Genomic DNA, 7,141 nt, shown 5'->3' with positions numbered 1-7,141 from the left:
TGATCAATGAAGGGCAAAGGGAAATGATCCTTCCTCGTTGCTTCATTCAGCTTTCTGTAATCAACACAAACTCTCCATCATGTGATCGTTCTTGTGGGCACCAACTCATCTTTCTCGTTGAGTACTACTATCGTTCCTCCCTTCTTTGGCACAACGTGAACAAGGCTTGTCCACACACTATCAGATATTGGGTAAATAATGCCAGCATCGAGAAGCTTGAGCACTTCTTTTCTCACAACCTCCTTCATATGGGGATTTAGCTTTCGTTGCGGTTGAACAGTCGGTCTGTGGTCCTTTTCCATCAAGATTCTGTGAACACAGACTACTGGGCTGATTCCTTTGATGTCATCAATTTTCCATGCGATTGCATTCTTGTTTCTTCGTAAGATCGCCATGAGTTGCGCCTTTTGATCAGGAGTTAATTTTGATGATATGATGACCGAACTTCCGCTGGGTGGTTCGAGGAATGCATACTCGAGGTGTGCAGGCAATGGTTTCAATTCCGGTTTAGTCACCGGCACAGTTGGTATCTCTGGTGGTTCTTGATGAGTAGGAACAGTAGGATCGAAAGGAGGTGCCGGTAAGCTGGATTCAATGGAACAACATGTTTCTTCGCATATGTTCACCTCTTCTCCCAACAAAGTTTCTAAAGTGTTCTGTTCCTGCAAAGTAGAAAGACTTTGAAAATCATCCAAGAAACAGCATGTGTCATCATTATTATTTGCATGTCTTATTGCCTCGTTCATCTTAAAGATGACTTCTTCCCCATTAATTCTTAAAAATAATTGTCCCTCACCTACGTCTATCAATGCCTTTCCTGTGGCTAAGAATGGTCTACCTAGGATGATAGGAACATGCAAGTCTTCATCTATGTCCATTATAATAAAATCAACGGGCAAAATAAATTTCCCTACTTTGACTAGCACATTTTCCACAACCCCCCTAGGATAGCATACTGAACGATCAGCTAATTGAATAGACATTCGAGTAGGTTGGGGTTCTCCTAGTCCAAGTTTTGCATATACAGAATATGGCATGGGATTTATGCTTGCCCCTAAATCACACAGTGCATTTTCAATATTTAGTTTTCCAATAGAACAAGGAATCGAAAAACTCCCTGGATCTTTTAGCTTTTTGGGCAGCTGCTGCTTGTTTTGGAGTATTGACGAACAGTCTCTGTTGAGTTGAATCATGGAAATGTTCTCCAGTTTCTTTTTGTTCGATAGGATGTCTTTGAGGAATTTGGCGTAACAGTCTCTGTTGAGTTGAATCATGGAAATGTTCTCCAGTTTCTTTTTGTTCGATAGGATGTCTTTGAGGAATTTGGCGTATGTCGGCATCTGTGCCAGTGCTTCCACAAAAGGAATGTTGATGTGTAACTTCCTTAAGGTATCCAACACCTTCGAATTCTGCTCTTCCAACTTCTTGTTGATTAGACGCGTAGGATACGGCACAGGTGGAACAAACGGCGGTGGTTTATACGCTCTTTCCTCCTACTCTTGACCTGGCTTACTTGCTTGGTTAGCCTTCCTTGTTTCTTCATTACTAGGAACAGCCTGTTCCTGTTCCCATTCAGCTTCTTTGGACGTTCCTGCACACTCAGTATTCTTATCAGGCAAAACAACTGGTTGAGTTTCCTTACCAGACCTTAGGGTGATTGCCATGACGTCGCCTTTAGGATTTGGCTCTGTGTTGCTTGGCATTATTCCCTTTCCTTTTGAGGTGGATGCGGCTATCTGGTGAACTTGTGTCTCCAGATTCTTGATCGACGCCTGCGTCTATTTCATGAACTGCATCATCATTGTTTTCATACCTGGTTCAACATCTTCCTTTTGTGGCACAGGTTGCTTGTATTGCTGCTGAGGTTGTCTTTGGTAATGTCCTCCTTGCTGTCGTTGATACCTCGGCTGATCTTGATAACGTGGTTTTCCCAGCTGGTCCGGTTGGCCTGTCCATCCAAAATTTGGATGGTTCCTAGTTTCAGAGTTGTACGCGTTAGAATAACGGTTAGGCTGGTTCCTTTAATTATACCCTGCGTAGTCACATTCAGCCTATTTGCCCTTTCCTGACTTATCTCCGGGACAATTTATGTTGAAATGGGCTCCTCCGCAAAAATCACAAATGTCATTGAATGGTGGTTCATTGTGAATGGACAAAACATTTATCTTTCCCAGCTGTCGAGTAAGCTGTTCTACTTGGCTAGTCAATTTTGCCACAACATCTTCGTTTCCTGTCCTTTTCCCTTCACTTCTGGCGGAGTGCCAGTTGTAGCTTGTGCTCACTACTTTCTCTATGTGGTCATATAAAGCCTGTGGCTCTAGATCTTCTGGGTTACCATTCGCGATAGATTCAATCTGGATTTTGTAAATGTTGGTTGCGCCATTGTAAAAGTTCTGCATCTGCATCCACATAGGGATACCATGATTTGGCACTCTTCTGAGCAGCTCCTTGTACCTTTCCCATGCTTCTGCCAGCGACTCATCTTCGTCTTGTATGAAGCGTGACACTTCATTTCTCAGTTTGATTGCTTGTCGAGGTGGGAAGTATTTGATAAGGAAAGCTCGTGCCATCTCTTCCCAACTCGTGATTGTTCCCGGTTGTAAATTTCGCAGCCAAGTTTTTGCTTTATCTCTCAGGGAAAAAGGAAACAGCTTCAGTCTGATTACGTCGTCAGAGACACCTCTGTTCGATCTAAATGTGTTGCACAACGTGATGAATTCTTGAATATGTCCATTTGGATCTTCAGATTGAAACCCATTAAATTGCGCTGAGGCCTGGATCATCTGAATCATGGACCCCTTCACCTCGAACATGTTGTTCCCCTCGTTGGGTAACACGATACATGATGAATGTCCCTCGGTGGTTGGCCTCGAGTAGTCTCTGATTCTCATAACAGGAGGGTTATTATTCTCTCCTTCTTCTTCTTGGTTTGGTGGAACTGGCTGTTCTGGGCCTTCCCTTCCAGCCATTCTTCTCTCTCTTTGCCTTTCTCTCTGTCTAGCACGTCGAGCTCCCGCTCTGTTTCGTCTACACTTCCTCTCTAATTCGAGATCGATAGGAAAAACAGGAGGTCCAACTCTGCGCATAAATAGGTTAATAGCTTCTTTGTTTCCTGCACGCCTAAGCAAACGGATTAAAAACACCCTGTTTCACAGAAATTTCAGATAGATTTGTTGCTTTCAATCCCCGGCAACGGCGCCAAAAACTTGTTGTCCTCAGATTAGACTCTAGCAAGTGCACTAGATACAAGTAATAAAGTGATAAGTTGAGTATCGTCTCCACAGGGATTGAGATTCAAATGCACATCAGAAATTGTTGCTAAACAACATGTGTGTGTGTAACAAGCATTGTTCCTTAAAGTTGATTGCGTGATGTTGGTTTAATGAGATGTAAAGAAAGGCTTATGCAGTAAGAAATAAGATAGCTTTGTAATGATTGAGATAATAGAACAGGCTCGACACGACCGAACAGGTAGTGCTTCGTCGTACAACATTCACATGAAATAGAAGATAATGCCAATGAAGCCAAAGTATCAGTTTTGAAGCGAGTTTGAGTCAACTTTCATGTGTTCTCAAACTCCTAAGACTTACTAGCACCTCTAGCGTCCTAAAGATACGTTCTTTCTAGCATTAAGAACAAAACTGCATTTCTGGTTAAGAAAACCCTTGACACAACCATCTAACTGGTCAGCTTCAAGGTTGTGTGATTAATAGAGATATCAGTGAAGATGAAAGCAGTGTCCTATCATCCATCTAACACATAAATAAATGCATAGGCATGAAAGTTAAAGCCTTATTAATCACAACATTGGCGAAATACTAACTATTCATTAAGAACGATTGTAAAACTTACATAACCGGGTCGGCCTGGCCGTGCCCATTCAAAATGGACTACTCACTCATATCGAGTAGTGAGAAGTCGGTAGTTCTTGATACAGCTTGAGACTCCATGGGAGCTCTCCTTTTTCTCCTTTTTCTACTATTCTACTTGTCTAAAGAAAACTACTAAAAATCCGAACTCCCTATCTTTCCTCTGCTTCACCTACTTAAAGGGAAAGACAGGGCCCAAAATCGGTACAACTTTCGTACCCTTCCAACAGAAAAGTCAACTAAAATACTACAACTGAAATAAAAAGAAATGATTAAAAATCCATTAACCCTTGAACACTCAAGGGGGTGATACTTCATGTCATCTTGCTACTTTTAGAAATCCCATCGCAACACACTTTCACCTGTCGCTCTGCCTTTGCCTCTGCCACCTCTGATCTGTCGCTGTCTGTCATTGGATAATCCGGCGTTTGACCGCTGGATACAAGTAAGGCTCCACTCCTCTTTGGCGTTAGCGAAACAAGCTGTTTCCAGCGAGTTTAGCATTTATCTTTGCTTATCTGCACAAGGACAGTAATTAGCCCTTATTTCTTACCAAATGACATAAAAAAACACCCAAATTCCCTTATAAATACTATGTTAAACTTAGTCAATTTCATGCCTAACAGTGAACGGGTTAGAAGCCGCAATAATGTGTCAAGCTTTACGACAGTCTACAAGAGGTAATATTATTTTCTATTTTCTTTTTAATAGGGTTTTAGTTGAATAGTTACGTATTAAAACTGACAATATTAGACGTTTCGGTTTCAAAAAGAATTAACTAGTTGTCACGGTCTAAATTTTTATATATTCAATAATAATAATAATAATGCAAAAGTTTAGAATATATAAAATTAGTACGGATAGACTCGTAGCAGTTTCACGAGTCTAATTGAACATTCGGTCAGAATTAACGACATCAGTTTAGTGTTACAGATAAAAATTTCGGTGACGAACATAAATAGCTAATATAGAAACGTTCGGTTTAAAATGTAATTTTATATAATAATTAAGTGACGTCAATTTATCGAATTAAGATAAGTTATAAACTAGAAGGACTAATACTGATATTTGTCAATTAGAGTCGGTATAGTAAAATATATAATTGAATATTCAATTGGTACATGAATTTGAATATAAAGATAGTACAAATAGATTTATGATACAATATAACGAGTCTAACGCTATATTCATTCTAAAATATCTATTCCGATAACAGATAAAAATAAGTTCCAATTTTAAATTATTTAAGTGGCTTTGAATATATTTTATTATATTGTTTAAAAATATAACGTTTAAAGTAGTTATATACTTTTGATTTTGATTGTTTGAAGAATAATTATTTATTATCGTGGTATTTTGGAAATTCGGTCGAGAAACGAATTTCACAATCTTATATGAATTGTTTTTGGATTGAGAAAGCTTATTCGGTTGTTGTTAATATTTTTATGATTTGGATTGAAGTCCAAATGTGATTTTTTATGTTGCGATATTTTGAAAGCTAGAAAAATGGTTTTGTCCATCTAAGGGCGGTATGGCCAGAGTGCACGGCTGGTAGTCCTAACATTAGGCAAGGCGAGATATGAATGAGATATCTCGATTATTGATATGATTGATATTATGATAAGCTACACGGGTGGAATTCGAGGATGGACACACACGCAAATTTAGTATCACGTTTTGAAAATGCTTTGATGATTCGATGTTTTACGATTTATTTGATTACGAGCTGGTTTGATAAAACGATTACGAATTGGTTTGAATAAAATGTTTATTGTTTTGATTAGATTTGATTGCGTTTGATGAAACGTTGTTCAATTTGATTCGTTTTGATAAAACATTATTCGATTTGATTCGTTTTGATAAAATGCTATTCAATTTGATTCGTTTTGATAAAATGATTTATAACAAAGTGAAATATCCAATTAAAATATTAGCGTGTCATTCAACGTGTCAATAAGTTAAAACGTCTCAATAAGTTAATAGAACTACCGAAGTCAAGAGAACTACCTAAAATAGGTAGAACTATGTGGCTTTGATTCTCGATTTAAAGATTCAAAGATATTCGAGATACGTAGAAAGCTTGATAGAATTATCAAGTCCAAGCCAAATAATTAAATAAAACTTTAGGTAGTCCAAATAAATTTTTATCTATTAGAAAATTAAATTAAGAATTGAACTAGTTAAAGTTGGAAGAGCCGAATTCGTAGACTGTTATCCTGTTTTCTTTTCATACCCGATGCGGTTTAGGGTCGGGTGTGACATTATAGCTTCAGACCTCAACTATAAAAGGACAAGTTCATTCTTGGATCTTTTGCGGATTGCCGAAGTACAAAAAGAGAAAAAGAGCATACATACAAAGCACATTAAAACAAGAAAAAAATCTTACACCAAATTTCCATTTCTGTGTAAAAGCTAGATTGATTTTGTAATCATCTAAAGTGTTCTTCATCTAGAAAGAACAAGTTTGTATCAATTGTAAAATTGAGAGAGTTGTGCTGAGTACTCGGTTTTAAGTACTCAGCGGTAGAAAATCTGAGTGTTTGGTTATAGCGCTCAGTAGGAGTTGAGTAGACGAATAGAGGAAGGTACTCTTTCATATTCAACTGCCTTGTAAACGGTTTGTGCTCTACCTCTAAAGAGCTCAGTATTGGATTGAAAAAGCCCGGAGGGACTCTGGGGACTAGACGTAGGCGGAGAGGCCGAACCAGGATAAGTCGTGCTGAGTAATTTCTAACTCTCTCTCAATATATCTATATATGTGTTGCTTGATTAAATTGCTCAGAATATAGATTGTAAAAGCTGACACTGAGTAATCATGGTGCTGAGTTGGAAGCTGACCTCAAGTGTTAATTCCCAACTCACAAGTAAAACAGTTCTAGTGAGCATCTGACTAAAGCTGTCTTACATCTCTCGGCCGTGCTGACCTAAACTAAGTTAAGTAACTTAAAGAATCAATTAAGTCAGCATAATTAAACGAAAAGGTTACATTAGTTCCTAACCCCCCTGGAACTAATCACCCGGGACCAACAAGTGGTATCAGAGCTAAGTAGCTTATTACTCAAAGATATAACTATCTTGAGCTGATCCCGATAAATGGCTGAGAACAGCATTCGTTTCCTTCCAGGAAATCAAACAACACAGATACTCCCTGAAGGATTATCAATTAGTCAGCCTCCCTTGTTTTTCGGTTCATTGCCTCTGAGTCTGGTCGAAGAATTGTTGACTTAGCTCAAGCTCTCATCCAGGACCTCCATCAATCAAGTACCAATGCC

At 38.7% G+C, this 7,141-nt stretch overlaps 1 non-coding gene across 1 annotated transcript; it reads left to right on the top strand.

Moving 5' to 3' along the window:
* Positions 1 to 2,415: 2,415 nt before the first annotated feature.
* LOC136210189 (small nucleolar RNA R71) lies at positions 2,416 to 2,522 on the top strand. The gene has a single exon (XR_010677899.1). It is a non-coding gene; the product is annotated as a small nucleolar RNA R71 (small nucleolar RNA).
* Positions 2,523 to 7,141: the final 4,619 nt, after the last annotated feature.

Source organism: Euphorbia lathyris, chromosome 10 (genome assembly GCF_963576675.1).
Source record: "Euphorbia lathyris chromosome 10, ddEupLath1.1, whole genome shotgun sequence".
Classification (NCBI taxonomy): Eukaryota; Viridiplantae; Streptophyta; class Magnoliopsida; order Malpighiales; family Euphorbiaceae; genus Euphorbia; species Euphorbia lathyris.
This window is presented reverse-complemented; position numbering and strand designations above follow the sequence as displayed.